Below are 19,334 nucleotides of genomic sequence, written 5' to 3'. Positions count from 1 at the left end.
CCTAACTGATTATATGACTTTGAGTAAATCATAATCTCTCTGTTCCTCAGTTTCTTTGCCTGTAAAATGAAGGATAAATTTCCTTATTAGGTTTTCTTTAACCTTAAAAACTGTACATTTATTATAAATTATATATATATATATATGTAATTCTGCTTGAATTTTCTACCTATAAATCACAAATGTATGGAGAGAAGTTTAGGTTGGCAATAATGGAAGAATAAAGGCAATTTAGGTGATCTAAGAGACCACACACACACTTTAATTTTTTGGCTGTTGTTGTCCTCAGCTTAAGTAGATATCACAATATATTATTAGGGCTAATTAATAATTCAGTGAATGCAGTATACCAAAAGTTGTCGTTTTTCAAAGTGACATGATTGCCTATGCATGGTTGGATAAAAAAGCTACTTTTAACTGAATGAAGCACAGTATGGTTACTATGGCTCCATTCCTCTTCAGTGGCCACTAGGTGGAGAGGTGATCCATGTCCATGGCCTTGCCGGTGGTAAACAGCTCACTTCCAACTTTCTATTAGCAAAGCTGCACTACATGCATTTGAACGAATCTGTGAACATACCCATAACATTTTGCAGAAACCATCAGAGAATATATTCTCTTATATACAGGCATGATGTGGTAGTCATGAAATGCGAAATGATTTGCTCCTTCTTTGACCACTGTTAATGTTGGTGGACCTAGGAGAAGGCCAGATTAGGACTCAGGTTTTAGTTGTCGCAATAGGGCCTCCTACCTTTTTCCAGTTTGTCCATTTTGAAAGGGTCCTGAAATGAATGTCAGCACGACAGTGCCACCTTGTGTCCCTATTGCTGTGAGAGTAACTGATGCATGGCACAGTGAAAAGGAAAGAACAGGAATTTGAAAAAATTGGGCAAATTGTTTCAACCTCTGATTTTGCAGTAGCCGCCTGAAAATCTGTGTTTTAGTGTATTTGGCAATTCTTACATGCAGAGAGAAGTTAGGATGTGTTCACTTTGCCCATTCTCTCATTCCATTGTACATTAAAAATACTTTAAAATTCCAGGCACAAACAGGAATGTTTAGAATTGGGGATGAAGAAGGCAGGCATTGTCAGAGATACTCACCTAATTCTTAACACTTGTAAGGCCTCGGCCCTGTTGTTTTAGACTGTGAGGTCATTCTTGATCCAGCACATTCTCACAGCAACTTTTATAGGCATAGCTTGGTAATACCGCTTTTTGCATTGTACTGCCATTGTTTGTAAGCATATCTTTCAACTGAACCATGATTTCCTCCAGGATAGTGTTTGGGTCTTATTCATACTTCTGCCTCTAGAACTTTCTATGGAATTCAGCCCAGAAGCACTCAAATGTTTGAGATCTGAATAAATGATTATGTCTAGCTTGTTTATAACTTATTTGTTTTATTTTTATTTTTTGTTTTTTGAATTTTAACTAATTCTGGAGATTTTTCTCTTTGGAAAAATGTCATCAGGTACCACCCACTCTCCAAACATCTCTTTATAAATTTATCAATACTTTCTCTCATTAAAAATGATTGTTTTTGATTTTGAAAACAATGTATTGCCTTTCCATGAATGTATATTGTAGTTGACTTTGGGGTAAAGATAGTTAATCTCTAGTTCTATCTTTCCAGTAAATTTGCTATATTACTTTAGGTAAGATACTTAACTTTTCTAGATTTGTTTCCCATTCATTAAATGGGCAGGCTAGACTAGTTGATTTTAAGATACTTAAGTTTTTTGTCGATATTTTTGCTAGATTTTATTGCAACAGCTGTGTGAAAAGAAAAGTGTCATGATCAGGTTTTCATTTTATAGAGACTGTTTTGATGGCTGAGGAATAGTACTAGAAGGTATCAGGCAGAGGTGGGGAGACTAGAAAACTAATGAAAGCTAGTCCAAGTCAAAAGAAATGAGACTAGGGCTGTAACTGAAAGGCAAGGTGGGAAGGGACACAGGAAAGAGACAATTAGAAGGTACAACATTTAGGATATATTGGATGTGGGATGAGAAAGAGCAAGAATCAAGGAAGAATTTGGGGGTAAGGGGGTTGGCTAATTGATTTTGGCTAATTAGCCTTTCTTCTAAACTTTATATGTAAAATAAATTATAATAAATAACAAGATGAACCTATGATTTGGTATATAACTATGGACTACTTGCAATTTAAACTTGTGTGATGTTCAAAATTTTTATATAACCCTTGAGTGTTATATTAAATGAGTGTGTAGTTTTAAGTTTCAGATTTTTTACATGAAATTTATATATGGAGTTTTTAGTCTTTGTATTACCTGAAACAACAAACTGTGACTTTGGCGAGTTGCTTAGGCTTCTTAAGCTTGGTTTTCTTATTTGCAGAAAGGTGATAATAAATGTTACCCTTCTTATCTACCCCACAGGGTAACTGTGAAGATTAAATGACAATGTATATGGAATTTCTTTATAAATAGTAAAGCACTATACCAATTTAAGAACATTTTTATACCAATTTAAGAACAATTTAAAGAAAGAATGGATAATTATAGACCTAAATCAAAGCAAAACACACAAATTTACAAAACACTGGAATTCCAGGCATTTCTTAGTTGGAGTGCTTCTCAGTGGTATGGGCTCTCTGGCGATGACTAGATATGTTTAGCCAATTTTCTAAGTTTTTATTTAAAAACCTGTAATAATAATGACAACAGCAATAATGACAATGTTGATGAGCCTAAAATTAGTGTTTTTTAAAGATGTTTAGATAAGTGTTTTATGTTTTATATCATTTATAAGTTCATTTTTTTATTGAAGTATAGTTGATTTTAGATACTAGTTTAGTTTCAGGTATAAAACATAGTGATTCAGTATTTTCATCGATTATACTCCATTTAATGTTATTACAATACAATAATTATATTTCTCTGCTCTGTACAATACTGTTGTTGTTTAGTGTGTTGGACTCTTTTGTAACCACATGGACTGTAGCCCATGAGGCTGCTCTATCCACAGGATTTCCCAGGCAAGAGTACTGGAGTATGTTGCCATTTCCTTCTCCAGGGTATCTTTCCAACCCAGGATTCAAACCCATGTTTTCCTGCATTGGCAACTGGCAGGAGGATTCTTTTTTTTTTTTTTTTTTTTTACACCAAAGCCATTTTGTATTGGGGTATAGCTGATTAATAATGTGGTAGTTTCAAGTGACGGAGAAGGCAATGGCACCCCACTCCAGTACTCTTGCCTGGAAAATCACATGGACAGAGGAGCCTGATAGGCTGCAGTCCATGGGGTCACTACTAGTCAGACACGACTGAGCGACTTCCCTTTCACTTTTCACTTTCATGCATTGGAGAAGGAAATGGCAACCCACTCCAGTGTTCTTGCCTGGAGGATCCCAGGGACGGGGGAGCCTGGTGGGCTGCTGTCTGTGGGGTCGCACAGAGTCGGACACGACTGAAGCGACTTAGCAGCAGCAGCAGCAGCAGCAGTTTAAAGTGAACAGTGAAAGGACTCAGCCATACGTATACAGGTATCCATTCTGGCAGGAGGATTCTTTACCCCTGAGCCACCAAGGAAGCCCTGCTGTACAATATGTCTTTTGGTAAATTCATTTTTGAGAGTGATGTTTCTTAAAAAGTAAAAATTTTAAATAACCAAATATGAGGGAAAAATTTTATCGACCTTTTCGGTATTGTATTATTGGACTCTAGTCCAGTAGTTCTTAAAATTTAGTGTGCTTAAGAATTACTGTGGGTGTTTGTTACAATTAAGGTTTCTGAACTCTCTCCCTCCTAGGATTCCGTTATAGGTTTCAGCTGGTCCACACATGTTAGAAAACATTTTACTTTTTGCTATCGTACATCATAATCAGCTAGGGGATGTTAAATGCACAGATTTCTAGGTTCTACTCCCAGATATCTTATATCAGAATCTTTAGACTGATACTCAGGCATCTGTATTTTACAAAAACTGCATCGTAGATTCTAATAATATTGGAAGTTTTGAGATTCACTCTTGTGTTTAGAGTATATTGTTAAAATATATTTACTGTTGCACCTGAATTCATTCTCATCATTCACATTATTCCTTCACTAAACATAATTTCAATTTAAATAGAAGGGTAAGTTGGTACTGTTGTGTAAGAAAAGTTTAGTCTTGAAAAACAGCAATTACCACTCTTGCCCCATGACACCAAAATTAAGGAAAACAGAAGTTCCTGAGCACTTTTCCCATAAATTACTTAATCTTCACAACTCTGTTGTATACTTTGTTTTTCGCTTTGTGTTAGAGGCAACAACCCTGAAGCTCATAAATTGCCAAGTTCACATACCTATTAAGTGTCAGTGCCAGGATTCAGAACATCTGTATTCTTTATACAGTATTGTAGTATTTTGTCTCTAATCTAATAAATCTTTACTAGGCTTCTATTCGGAGAAGGCAATGGCACCCCACTCCAGTACTCTTGCCTGGAAAAATCCCATGAATGGAGGAGCCTGGTGGGCTGCAGACCATGGGGTCGCTACTAGTCGGACACGACTGAGCGACTTCCCTTTCACTTTTCACTTTCATGCATTGGAGAAGGAAATGGCAACCCACTCCAGTGTTCTAGCCCGGAGAATCCCAGGGACGACGGAGCCTGGTGGGCTGCCATCTGTGGGGTCTCACAGAGTCGGACATGACTGAAGCGACTTAGCAGCAGTAGCAGCAGGCTTCTATTATGTTAAGTTATGATGTTTAGCTTTAAGGGCCACAGAGGGCTTTCCTGATACAGTGTAAGTATTGTTTATACCATGGAAAAGTAATTGAATTTTTTTCTTATTCTTCCATTGAGAAATAATTTTTAACTGTAGGTAGAATTCAAGTTTTCTGAATGGTAAGGAGCTTAACTATAAATAATAACTGTTCAGTTCTATTCAGTCGCTCAGTCGTGTCCGACTCTTTGTGACCCCATGAATAGCAGCACACCAGGCCTCCCTGTCCATCACCAACTCCCGGAGTTCACTCAGACTCACGTCCATCAAGTAAGTGATGCTATCCAGCCATCTCATCCTCTGTCGTCCCCTTCTCCTCCTGCCCCCAATCCCTCCCAGCATCAGAGTCTTTTCCAGTGAGTCAACTCTTCGCATGAGGTGGTCAAAGTACTGGAGCTTCAGCTTTAGCATCATTCCTTCCAAAAGAAATCCCAGGGCTGATCTCCTTCAGAATGGACTGGTTGGATCTCCTTGCAGTGCAAGGGACTCTCAAGAGTCTTCTCCAACACCACAGTTCAAAAGCATCAATTCTTCGGTGCTCAGCCTTCTTCACAGTCCAACTCTCACATCCATACATGACCACAGGAAAAACTATAGCCTTGACTAGACGGAACTTTGTTGGCAAAGTAATATCTTTGCTTTTGAATATGCTATCTAGGTTGGTCATAACTTTTCTTCCAAGGAGTAAGTGTCTTTTAATTTCATGGCTGTAGTCACCATCTGCAGTGATTTTGGAGCCCCAAAAATAGAGTCTGACACTGTTTCCACTGTTTCCCCATCTATTTCCCATGCAGTGATGGGACCAGATGTCATGATCTTTGTTTTCTGAATGTTGAGCTTTAAGCCAACTTTTTCACTCTCCTCTTTCACTTTCATCAAGAGGCTTTTTAGTTCCTCTTCACTTTCTGCCATAAGGGTGGTGTCATCTTCATATCTGAGGTTATTGATACCTCTCCCAGAAATCTTGATTCCAGCTTGTGCTTCTTCCAGCCCAATGTTTCTCATGATGAACTCTGCATATAGGTTAAATTAGCAGGGTGACAATATACAGGCTTGACATACTCCTTTTCCTATTTGGAACCAGTCTATTGTTCCATGTCCAGTTCTAACTGTTGCTTCCTGACCTGCATACAGATTTCTCAAGAGGCAGGTCAGGTGGTCTGGTATTCCCATCTCTTTCAGAATTTTCCACAGTTTATTGTGATCCACACAGTCAAAGGCTTTGACATAGTCAATCAAGCAGAAATAGATGTTTTTCTGGAACTCTCTTGCTTTTTCCATGATCCAGCGGATGTTGGCAATTTGATCTCTGGTTCCTCTGCCTTTTCTAAAACTAGCTTGAACATCAGGAAGTTCACGGTTCACGTATTGCTGAAGCCTGGTTATTGAGCTACTAAAAAATGTTTTCTACAGGATTACTTTTAACCCCCATGTCTTTGCTATGAGGTATTTTTTTAACCGGTTTACAGATAAGGAAAGTCAGGTTTGGAATGGGTAAGTGACTTAACCCAAGTTTTCAAATCTAGTAATCCGTTAGAGAGAGGAGCCTGGGATGCTACCATTCATAAGGTCGCAAAAAGTCTGACACAGCTGAAGCTATTTAGCACACATGTATGCACAAGTGGCAGAACCAGGGTTGGCCTGTGGTTCAGTCTGATTTTGACATCACAACTAGTGCTCTTAACCCCCAGTACCTGCAATTCTAATTCTATTTTACAGGTAATCTGCAGAATCAGACTGTCCCACAGTTTGTAAGTACAAGCCACTAAGTGCTAATTACACTTCGTGGGAATTAAATTCTTTTTTTTTTTTTTTTTCAGGGAACAAACCATTTTGCCGCACTTAATCAGTCTAATAATATTTTTTTTAAGTCTTATAAAGTTTGATGTTAACTATGCATAAAGCCATAGGGAAGTCAGTTGACGTGAACTATCTTTTGTTTATATTTTTATTTGAGAGTTGAAACTCTTTGTTGGAACAGAATATTTGAGTGAAAAATTCAATCTTGTCTTGTAGGACCTGCCATCAACACAACAGTTTCATGGCCTCCATAGACATGTTATTGGTCTTAAAATAACTGGTTTGCATTTAAAATAAAATAAAAACATTAATAGAATCAATGCATCAGTACTTTATAAAATTCAAAAACTGATTCCTGAGCATTCCTGATATCCTTATTATTTTGTTTTAATTCCTCGTGGTATAAAATGACAGCCTATGTGTACATATGAATTACTAAAAATGTTATATTTGTGAGTTTTTATAGATTTAATAATATTTTAAATGCAATAGGGTTGTTAACAATTTTGGAACTCCAAAACATATCTTTTAAGTATGAAAATAAGTATGAAAATATTTATAAATTTGGTATGCATATATTTTGAGGATATTATTGATTCCTCTGTAATTATGTATGAAAACATATATTTTTAAAAGAGACTCACAAAATGACTAAGCAAGGGATATAGTGCTGTCTTTAGCAGACTTTCAAGTTTATTAGAAAATTAGGTTTTATTTCAACATTTTTCTCTATGGGTGGTCTTTCCCAAACAGCATTCTCTAAATTCTGTTGCACAAATGAATGCTACCATGAAAAGAGAAGGGTGAAAACATAAAATGAAGACTTTCACCTATACTCCTTTTTCAGATATAGAAATTAAAACATGTACTTTTTTCTAAAGAAAGTCCCATTTAGCAGCAGAGCATAAATTGGAAAATTTGGTCAGTGATTTATTTAGGCTCCGCAGGGAAAATCTTGTAGGGTGTTTTTGAATGTCCTAAATTTATTTTGATTTGAGACCAGCTTAAAGGGCATGTCTATCTTAAAACAGTTCTCCATTTTCCTGAGAAAAATTCCAGTGGAGCTAGTTGTGGGAGGTAGTATCCCAACAATGAATCTTTGGGGCCAAATGAGCACTTTAACACAACTTACTCCATCCATTTCCTTAAACCAAAGACTGTCTTGTCCACTGGGCTTGTTTAACTTTGACTGCTAATTTTATTTCTCTGCAGAGTCAAAGGAGACAGGGAAAAAGGAGGGAAAATAACTATGGCATGTGGGTGAGGTTTTGGCTCAGGGAATACATTTTAAAAGATCCTAGCCAGTGCAGGGATAAAGAAAGCAGTTGGTGTCTGAAATTTACCCCTGATTTAGAGAGTAAGAAATAGAAACCAATAGATATTAAACAACTTGCCTAAAGTTACATAGTAGTTTCCATTGTTGAGATTAGTCCTAGGAACTAGGTTACTTGTTTTAATAAGACAACTGGACAGTCCAGCTTCTCTGTTGATCATGATGCCTTTCTAATAACACTGCTTTTCCTTTTCCCCTCCTTTTCATTTTTTTTCTTTTTTCTTGGCTACTGTCTTTTAACATCTAAAAAAATATTTCTTCTTATAATTTCAGGCTTAGAAGCTAGTTGAATAAATATGTTTTGATTATTAAGGCCATTTAGAACTAGCTGAACTGTAAGAACAGTGTGCATCATGTTAAGCCTCTTGCCGCTGTTTTATTGGAGTTATGTAAGAAATGAACATGGAACCAGAAAGAAAAATGGCTTTGAATAAATTTGGTCTGAGTTCATGGCATATCTCTAAATGTGAAAAATGTGATGCTGTGCTGTGCTTAGTCTCTTTGTGACCCCATGGACTGTAGCCCACCAGGCTTCTCTGTCCATGGGGATTCTCCAGGCAAGAATACCAGAGTGGGTTGCCATGCCCTTCTCCTGGCGATCTTCCCAACCCAGGGATTGAATCCAGGTCTTCTGCATTGCAGGTGGATTCTTTACCATCTGAGCCACCAGGGAAGCCCCCAAAATATGATGGACACCTAATAAGTGACAGGGTATTATTTCTTCACTTGTTTTTAGATTTACAAAAAAAGAAATGAGCCAGTGGTAAAGATTCCTCATAATACTCTCTCTCACACATGAATTCCTCTATTAGTAACATCTTACATTAACATGGTCCATTTGTTAAAATTAATGAACAGATATTGATACATTATTATTACATAATGTTCATAATTTATTCAAATTTTCTTCAGTTCCATAAAGTCGCTCAGTCATGTCAGACTCTTTGTGACCCCGTGAATTGCAGCACGCCAGGCCTCCCTGTCTATCACCATCTCACGGAGTTCACTCAGACTCATGTCCATCGAGTCCGTGATGCCATCCAGCCATCTCATCCTCTGTCGTCCCCTTCTCCTCCTGCCCCCAATCCCTCCCAGCATCAGAGTCTTTTCCAATGAGTCAACTCTTTGCATGAGGTGGCCAAAGTACTGGAGCTTCAGCTTTAGCATCATTCCTTCCAAAGAAATCCCAGGGCTGATCTCCTTCAGAATGGACTGGTTGGATCTCCTTGCAGTGCAAGGGACTCTCAAGAGTCTTCTCCAACACCACAGTTCAAAAGCATCAATTCTTCAGTGCTCAGCTTTCTTCACAGTCCAACTCTCACATGCATATATGACCACAGGAAAAACCATAGCCTTGACTAGACGGACTTTAGTTGGCAAAGTAATGTCTCTGCTTTTGAATATGCTATCTAGGTTGGTCATAACTTTTCTTCCAAAGAGTAAGTGTCTGTTAATTTCATGGCTGTAGTCACCATCTGCAGTGATTTTGGAGCCCCCAAAAATAAAGTCTGACATTGTTTCCACTGTTTCCCCATCTATTTGCCATGAAGTGATGGGACCGGATGCCATGATCTTTGTTTTCTGAATGTTGAGCTTTAAGCCAACTTTTTCACTCTCCTCTTTCATCAAGAGGCTTTTTAGCTCCTCTTCACTTTCTGCCATAAGGGTGGTGTCATCTGCATATCTGAGGTTATTGATATTTCTCCTGGCAATCTTGATTCCAGCTTGTGTTTCTTCCAGTCCAGCGTTTCTCATGATGTACTCTGCATATAAGTTAAATAAGCAGGGTGACAATTTATTTTAAAAATTAAATTTCTGTAAACAAACAAGAAAACCAGTTCACCCATTTCACCCATCCCTAACTTACTGCCTCTGGCAATCACCAATGTATTTTCTGTGTCTATGAGCTTAGGCTTAAAATGTATATATTTAGATTCCACATGTATTTCTCTTTCTCTATCTGGGAATTCCCTGGTAGCTCAGTTGGTAAAGAATCTGCCTGCAGTGCAGGAGACCCAGGTTCCATCCCTGGGTTAGGAAGATCCCCTGAAGAAGGAAATGGCAACCCACTCCACTAGTCTTGCCTGGAAAATCCAATGGACAGAGGAGCCTGGTGGGCTACAGTCTATGGGGTCACAAGAGTTGGACATGACTCAGCGATTGAACCACATCTGACTTACTTCACTTAGCATAACACCTTCAAGGTTCATCCAAATGGCGAGATTTCATTCTTTTTTTTATGGCTAAATAATAACGTATAGACAGATAGATAGATGAAACAGTTCAGTTCAGTTGCTCAGTCATGTCTGACTCTGCAACGCAATGGACTGCAGCCCGCCAGGCTTCTCAGTCCATCAACAACTCCTGGAGCTTGCGCAAACTCATGTCCATGGAGTCGGTCATGCCATCCAACCATCTCATCTGTCACCCCCTTCTCCTACTGCCTTCAGTCTTTCCCAGCATCAGAGTCTTTTCCAATGAGTCAGTTCTTCACATCAGGTGGCCAAAGTATTGGAGCATCAGCTTCAGCATCAGTCCTTCCAGTGAATATTCAGGACTGATTCCTTTAGGATGGACTGGTTGGATCTCCTTGCAGTCCAAGGGACTCTCAAGAGTCTTCTCCAACACCACAGTTCAAAAGCCTCATTCTTCTGTGCTCAGCTTTCTTTATGGTCCAACTCTCACATCCATACACGACTACTGGAAAAACCATAGCTTTGACTAGATGGACCTTTGTTGGCAAAGGTCTGTATAGATCAATGCATAGATAGATATTGATTTCTTTATCCATTCATCCAACGATGAACACTTAGTTTGTTGCCATATCTTGAGTTCTGTAAATAATGCTTCGGTGAACATGGAGGTACATAAGTTTTTAGAATTAGTGTTTTTGTTTTCTTCAGAAAAAAGTCCAGAAGCGGAATTGCTGAATCATATGGTATTTCTAGTTCTGTTTTTTAATTTTGGCACATCTCCCTATTGTTTTTCATAGTGCCTGCTCCATCATGCAGAAGGTTTCCCTTTTTTCCCATATCCTTGCCAATGCTTATTTCTAGTTCTTTTGATAATAGCCATTCTAACAAGTGAGGTAATATCTCATTGTGGTTTTATTTTGCATTTCCTTGACGATAAATAATGTAGAGTGTTTTATTGCATAGGTAGTGACCAACTGTATGTCTTCTTTGGGAAACTGTCTATTCAGATCTTCTGTGCATTTTTAAAGTTGGATTTTATTTTATTTTTTGCTATTGAGTTGTATGAGTTTTTGAAAATATGTTTTGGATATTATCCCTTTATCGAATATATGGATTACAAATATTTTTTTTCCCATTCATTTTGTTGATGGTTTTCTTTGTGCTGAAGCCTTTTAGTTTGATGTAGTCCCACTTTGTTTTTATTTGCCTCTGTTGCTTTTACTTTTGGTACAGATTTTAAAAATTATGTCTAAGATCTCTGTCAAGCAACTAACCTTGTTATCTTGTTTTCTCCTAGGAGTTTAGTTTCAGGTCTCATATTAGGTCTTTAATCCATTTTGAGTTAAGTTTTATGTTTGGTGTAAAGCAGCAGTTCAGTTTCTTTTTTTGTATATGACTATTTAATTTTCCCAATACCATTATTGAAGAGACTGTCCTTTCCCCATTGTATGTGTGTCTGTTTTTATGCCAATACCTTATAGTTTTAATGACTATAGCTTTGTAATATAGTTTGAAATCAGGGAGCATGATGCTTCCAGCTTTGTTCTTCTTCCTCAGGATTTTTTTGATTATTCAAAGTATTTCATTGTTCCATGAAAATTTATGAGTTTTTGTTCTATTTCTGTGAAATGTGCCACTGGTATTTTGCTAGGGGTTCCTTTGAATCTATGTTTACTTTGGATAGTACAGATATTTTAACAATATTAATTCTTCCAATTTATGAGCATGAGATATATTTTTATTTATGTCTTCTTCAATTTATTTAATTTATGTCTTGTAGTTTTCAGTATGTAGGTCTTTTACCTCTTTGGTTAAATGCATTCTGAGTTATTTTATTAGTTTTAAAGTAATTGTAAATGAGATTGTTTCCTTAATTTTTTTCTGATAGTTTATTGTTACTATATGGTCACATAACATTTTTTTTGATTTTGTGTCCTGCATCTTTACTGAATTCATTTATCAGTTCTAATAGTTTTTTTGTAGGACTCTTTAGGGTTTTCTACATGTAATATCAGGCTTCCTCAGTGGCTCATAAGTAAGGAATCTGCCTGCAATGCAGGAACCGTAGGAGATGTGGGTTCAATCCCTGGGTTGGGAAGATCTGGAGGAGGGCATGGCAACCCACTCCAGTATTCTTGCCTGGAAAATACCATGGACAGAGGAGCTTGGTGGGCTACAGTTCATAAGGGCACAAAGAGTCAGACATGACAAATGACTAAGAATGTATGCATGCACTGATACATCATTTGCAAATATGACAGTTTTCTTTCTACCTTTCCAGTTTTTTCCTTTTCGCCTAATTCCTGTGGGTAGGACTTGCAATACTATGTTGAATAAAAGTGATGAGAGTCGGCATTCTTCTTTTGTTACTGATCTTAAAGGAAGTTTTCAGCTTTTCATCATTGGATATGATGTTAGCTATTGGTCTGCCATGTATGATGATTATTATGCTGAGGAATGTTTCTTCCACACCTGCTGTGTTAAAATTTTTTTGTCATAAATGGATGTTAAAATTTTTAAATGCTTTTTCTGCATCTATTGAGATTATCATATGATTTTTATTCTTCATTTTTTTAAAATGTGTTTCACATTGACTGATTTGTGGATATTGAATCATGCTTGAATCACTGGAATAAATTCCACTTGATCATTGTGTATGATCTTTTTAAATGTATAGTTGAACTCTGCTACTATTTTGCTGATGATTTTTGCATCTATGGTCTCAAGGATATTAGCCTATAATTTTCTTGCATCTTATTGTCTGATTTTGGTGTCAGGGTAATGCTGGCCTCATGAAATGAGCTTGGAAGAGTTTCTTCCTCTTCTGTTCTTTTGAAGAGTTTGAGAAAAATTGGTATTCTACTTTGAATTTGAAAAAAAGTTGCTAGTAAATCCATTTGGTTTTGGAATTCTGTTTGTTGAGAGGTTTTTGATTACTAATTCAATCTCTTCAGCTATAATCAGTCTGTTCAGATTTTGTATTCCATCATGATTTAATCTTGGTAGGTTGTATGTTTCTACGAATTTATCCATTGTTCTAGGTTGTCCAGTTTGTTGGCATATAATTGTTCATAGTAGCCTCTCATGATCTTTTGTATTTTTTATGATAACATTTGTAATATCTCCTCTTTAATTTCTGATTTTATTTATTTGAATCCTTTCTCTTCTTTTCTTAGTGTAGCTAAAAGATCTGTCAATTTTATCTTTTCAAAGGACCTCCTCTTTGTTTCATTGACTCTTCTATTGTCTTTTTAGTCTCTAGTTCATTTACTTTTGTTCTAGTCTTTGTTATTTTCTTTCTTCTACTAACATTGAGCTTTGCTTATTCTTCAGTACTTAAGCTTCATGGTAACTACAGACCTAGAACCTACGGCAAATACATGCACAGAAAGAGGGAGGAGTAAAAGTGTATTACTAACGAAAGACTAGGCTTTCCGGTGGTGCTAGTGGTAAAGAACTTGCCTGTCAGTGAAGGAGATGTAAGAGATCGGGCTTTGATCCCTGGTTGGGAAGATCCCCTGATGAAGGAAATGGCAGTCCACTCTAGTATTCTTGCCTGGAGGATCCCAAGGACAGAGGATCCTGGAGGGCTACAGCCCATAGGGTTACAAAGAATTGGATATGACTGAAGTGACTTAGCGTGCATGCAAGGAGAGAGCTTGTTTTTTGTTTTTTGTTTTTTTTTTTAATCTTGCAATTACTGTTAATCATAGGATTTTGAAAAGAACATATGCCAAGTTTTGATACTGTCTTTCCTAAACTGATGTCATTATATGGATTTAGGTTGGAAAAGAGGACCACAGTAGAGCTTTAAATCAAAACTTCAGTCTTCTATAAAGGGTTTATAACTGCCCCAATATCCCTTTTGTTTGGACTCCATGAGAAAACTGCTGCTTGGCCCTAAAATCTCTCTGTTTGGAAGTTTTCAATATGTATTCAGTCAGTTTCTTACTGATATAATAAATATTTATTTTAAAAAATAGGTAAGACAATTTTGATGTAAAGGTGCCTATTGAGTATTACCCTTTACCTCTTAATACCATTAGTATGATTCTAGGTATCAAGCTCAACTAGAACATGAGTTTTACTTAGTTACCAGCAACTAACTAAACAAGTATGCCCCAGAGCATAGAAATAATGCCATTATATCAGCCATGGTACAAATAGGCCTTAATGCAATAATGGATTCTCTATGATTTTATTGTGAAACATTTAAGAATTATTCAGAACTGAAAAACTCCAGTGAAAGTCAGGTACATGTTCTCACCTTGACACATTTGCAGACTTGGTTTCTAAGAATTGCAATTTGAATTAACCGATGTCCAAAGCACCTACACATTTGATTCACCAAATGTGTCCTATCTTCTTGCAAATAGCAGCTCATTTCCTCTTAGGGTCTGATGAGGTTGTTGGTTTTTTTTTTTTTGTCTTAGCAATAGAATCATTGGCAGCAGTACACACAGGCTAATTGTTAGAATATAAGGCTTTGTTAGAAATAGATCATAGACTTCTGGTAATATGCTTAAATTCACACCAATTGGTAGGAAATTAAATATGGTTTTTAACAAAATAAATCTTAGAAAGCTTATACTAGAAGTGAAGTGATTTTAAAAAAAAAACTCTCCACAGGCATTTAATTATTTTTTACCCCAAAAAGTAATTTTCCTTTTATCTATATCTTTACTAAGCCTTTTAGATGAAAGGGGAAAGTGACAGCCACAGAATGACAGTGACCTAAAAGTATAGAATTATAGTTAGTGGAATTTGGGTAGTCTTGAGGACAAATAAAAGCCAGGATATCTGTCAGTGAGCTAAATGGAAAATGTTATTTTCAAGATGCTGCAAATAAAATGCTAATTAAAATTCCCTAAAAAGTAACCCTTGTTCCTAAGAAATTATTTTGCTTCTGAAGAAATTAAGATTAAAAAGAGACAGAAACTGATATTTATAATTTTTTTCTTATATTTAGTTATTTTAAAAATGTTTTTATTAATTCTTAAATTTGAGTGAAAGGGAGATGGGCTTAGATTAATTACCATTTAAATATGCAGTGTCAGGTCTGTAGGCATCATTTTGAACCATGGTAGGGAGAGCATAGAAAAAATTCTAGTGTGGAAATTATATTTCATGTGGTGAAACAAAAATTCAAGAAATTTTCTGTTATAATAAGGTGAAAGTGGTTACCAAAGAAACAAAAGTTTCTTATCACTCTGCCTGAGGCAAATGTGGCATATTAAGATTAAAATGAATTCTCTTCTCCTGAATGCACAGAACTCTTATTAATGTCTTGGAAATTATGCACACACATAGGAAAAGAATAAGATTTTCTGGATACATGTGAGTAAGCATCCATTGGGGAATAGGGGCCATCTAATATCTATGGATACTTTATTGCTGAACTGACCCCAAATCAGTTTTTCTCTATTTTACCTTTTACTTGAGTCTGACTTGAAACTGAGTGACTTATTTTCGTCTTGAAAGAGAACTTTCATTTTGAGAGAGTTAGGTTCCCTGGTGGCCTGAAAGAGTTAATGCAGTTTCCAAGAGTGTCCAACTTACTTCCAGGGAGTAGTGCGTGCATGTGAGAGTCTGGCTCCAGAATATTTGTTCACATCCCAAAACCAATTTGGCACAACTTAAAATGTCTGCTAGGGAGAGGATTCAGAGTGTTGTTAGGCCACGCAATTAGTGCTTTATTTCATGAGCACCAAATCCACCCAATAGTGTTTTGTTTTAAAGAAGAGCTTGAAATTCACAATAACGGGTTTCATTTATCAGAGCCATATGGGACTCACCATCTTTGGATATATTTGTAAGGCTTTCACAAAGAAGACTCTTTAGGCATCTCAGATTTCACGGATTGGAGGGCAATCTGGATGAATATCTTTTTTGGAAATGATGAACTATCTTTTTCATATGTAGTCTCTAATTTCAGTAATCCTTGAGAAGCTCATAAACACAGGAAAGAGTTAAGTAAACTTCAGTTTACCAGCTTTTATTGGAAAACAAAGACCATAATTCTTAGATCTGGTTCAAATGTCAAGTGTACTTTTGATGTTGAAATTTGACCATCTAGCCTTTGCAGTTTGTGATGTAGCATTTTTGAAAGGGAAGATGGGTTCTAAGTCTCAATCTATTTCTGCACTTTTTTGCTAGTTGTTCTGTCATGGACATATATCAATGGATCTTTGGGAAACTGGCTGCAAGGGAACAGACTGAAAATGGGATATTGTGGTTCTTTTTAAGTTTAATCAAGATTATTTCTTTGCTGCTTCCTCCTTTTCCAAGCTTCTCTGATCATCAGGGATATATCTTAATACAATATATTCTTTAAAATGTCAATGTCAGTTGATGTTTTGAATAAATCTCATAATTTTTCACTGATCTATAAAACTTGGAGGTTTAAAAATATAATAAAATCAATCTCCATTTGGCAGTGGGTGCTAATAATTTAATTTTTGGTTCCCAGATTCTGTTACGCTATTAATGACCTATAAACAAATACTTAAGTGTTTACTAATTAAAACTAATATATTTTTTAAAGCATAGCATGCTATTGTGTTATGACAGACAACGACTGATTTTTCAGGTTTTCAAACCTAGATTTTCTCAGTTCTATAGGCTTTCTTATAAAGGGCACCTTTAATTTTGTTTGATAAATCTGGTAAAGCAGAATACTTGCAAGCCATAAACAGTACTATTACAAGCTACTGACCTATACAAAGTCTATGAGTTTTATTTTGAATTGTTATGGTAAGTTGGCAATTAATTGACATAACTCTTTCTCAGTTTTAGATACCATTTTATTATATTTGGCCTTATTTTATTATCTTCTAGTTTATTTAAAAATACTCTTAACGCTCCTTTTGCTTATGATATTATATTAGCATGTTTTCAACTTCCCAGAGAATGTCTGCTAATTTTTTTTTTCAGTTGTGAGCATATTGTTTAACACTGAATTAAAATAAAATTCAATATATTGTTTGCTTTCTTTTAAACTTCATATTGATACCACTCATACATTTTCAATATCTCATGAAGATTAAAAAATCTTGCTTCCTATAATTTCTACTCCAATATGCATTATATCCTACACAGAAAAAGCACTAAGACTTTTGTTACATAGCACACCTATAGGGTGCACACTTGCGTTGCTGTGTGTAATTGAGTGCCATGCTTTAGGCTGCTGAACAACAGGTTGAACACTGGAAATATAGAATGAGCTATATTTGCTTAAATCATCTTGAACATTAATTTTACTGGATTGTTGAATGTCTCAAATATATTTGACTATATTTTATTCTTAGTCAAATATTCTAAAATTATTTAATGAGTATATTCTTAGAATTAAGTTATTTCCTTTTTTTATAAACCTAGGTATCGTGACCAAAGGAGGTTTTTTTTTTTTTCCACTGAGAAAGTCATTACGGAATGACACATGAGGTTTTTTGGCCGTTGCCTAGTGTCTTCCATAGGGATTTTGAAATATTTTCTTTGGGAAAATGATATAGCATTGGGATAGTGATCACTGGCAACAAAGAAATTAAAGATGGCAGGAAGACTCAAGATAGAATGTGTGGATAAAGATACAACAGTATTACATAGGTTTTTGGATTTAGCATAAACTATAGGCCATGAAGAGAGGATAGATACGTGGATCAAACAAAAAAATGTAGATGTAATGGTCAGTGGTTTATTCTTTATGAATATTCCTACTAAAAGACACATGATGAGGGAAAGAAGGACCTAAGTTGATGGAGTGTGTGTGTGAATGGTAAAATATATTGGATATTGAGAGTGTGAAGAAAAGAGATACAGATTATATGTGGTTTTATGGCTTTAACTACCTAGTTTTCTACATTTACGTAGAGTTTCTATTGTTAAAAACTGAGGGGCTCCTATATATAATTTTCTTGGTATAAATAGAATATATAAATCATTTAGGTCGACTTGGAATTTTATTTGTGAAGATAGACCTGTTTGATTTTGACATCTGGTGTGCTATTATTCTTACTTTACAGTCGGAGTAAAGATTATATATATAGTTTTTCTCAAGTTATAATGTGAATATGATTATACAAAGCAAGTGTGTATATGTGCATGTGTGTGTACCTGTGTAAAAAAGGACACTTTCATTTCTATGCCTTTGTCTTTTTCTGTCTGTCCTGAGTCTGCTGCTTTTTGCTTGCCAGTTTTTCTTTGTCTCTATCATTTTTATCATTGAACCCATCTGCGTAGAAAACAGAATGCTTGGTTTTTAAAATGTTAATGATTTATTTTTTGTTATTTTGTTCTCTCAACTTGTTTTCACCGCAAGAGTTAAGGAGCAAGTCTAAGTCGTTTAAGTTCTCACATTCGAGAGGTGTTTCTGCCTTTTTTCCCGTCCGTTTGTCCATATGTTTGCCGGTATCTGATAGGCTGTGCAGTGCGACAGCAGTTTACTGTCTGTGTGTGTGTGTGAAATTAGCTAATTGGTGCTAGCAGAAATATTTTCACATGTTTTATAAGCAAAGTGCAGCAAGGTATATAAATGTAGATATGATCCAGACACGCGCACGCTCACGACTGCCACTGCTCATGCATAGGCGCTCAGAAGTAATTAATGTTAATAAGGTTTTAATGTGCTTGTGAGATCATAATGAGGAGAAATGAATGCTCTGATTAGGAAAAGGTAACTGCGTGTGTGTTTTGGCTTAGAACAAGATTTCAATTTTTATAAACCGCAATTTTAGAACTTGTTTGTGATTGCATCAATTGGTTTTTATTTTCAAATTAGAGGTCTGTTTAGCCATTTGAATGATTAACCAAATAAATGGGTAAAACCCTGATCATAAGGAACAGCGCAGGTTTTCATTTGCAAGGCAATGTTAGTGTACAGCAAGGCTCTGATCATATCTTTTGCCAATGGACCATTTTTATGTTATTTTTTAAAAAGCTTTTTCTCCGAAGCTACTTGTGGAAATAGTTCTAATTTTTATAAATGTAGATGTTATCTGTATGTTCTGGAGATACTAATCAGCACTGTAATTACTGTGTCTGAATGAAATACATTCCAATCAGTAAATAATGGTATGCTCAATGTCCAAAGAATCCATATCATGCTCTTGAAATGTTGGGAAAAATATACAACAATCTAGATTTTTCTTCCTAAACATATTTTTTTTTTTTTTTTTTTTACAAATTTTAGAGGTTTGGCAACTTTCAAGGGTGAAGTAAAATATCTCAGAGTAAGCAAAGATGCTGTCTTTTCATGGACTCAAAGGCTGTGCAGTCAG

The 19,334-nt window shown here is 36.0% G+C and overlaps 1 protein-coding gene across 50 annotated transcripts in view; it reads left to right on the top strand.

Annotated features, from left to right (window-relative positions):
* Nucleotides 1–19,334, top strand: part of ZBTB20 (zinc finger and BTB domain containing 20) — an 863,472-nt gene that overhangs the window by 53,065 nt on the left and 791,073 nt on the right. The window lies entirely within an intron of this gene.

Source organism: Ovis aries, chromosome 1, assembly GCF_016772045.2.
Source record: "Ovis aries strain OAR_USU_Benz2616 breed Rambouillet chromosome 1, ARS-UI_Ramb_v3.0, whole genome shotgun sequence".
Lineage (NCBI taxonomy): Eukaryota > Metazoa > Chordata > Mammalia > Artiodactyla > Bovidae > Ovis > Ovis aries.
Note: the sequence above shows the minus strand (reverse complement) of the source record. Positions and strands in the feature narration are given on the sequence as shown.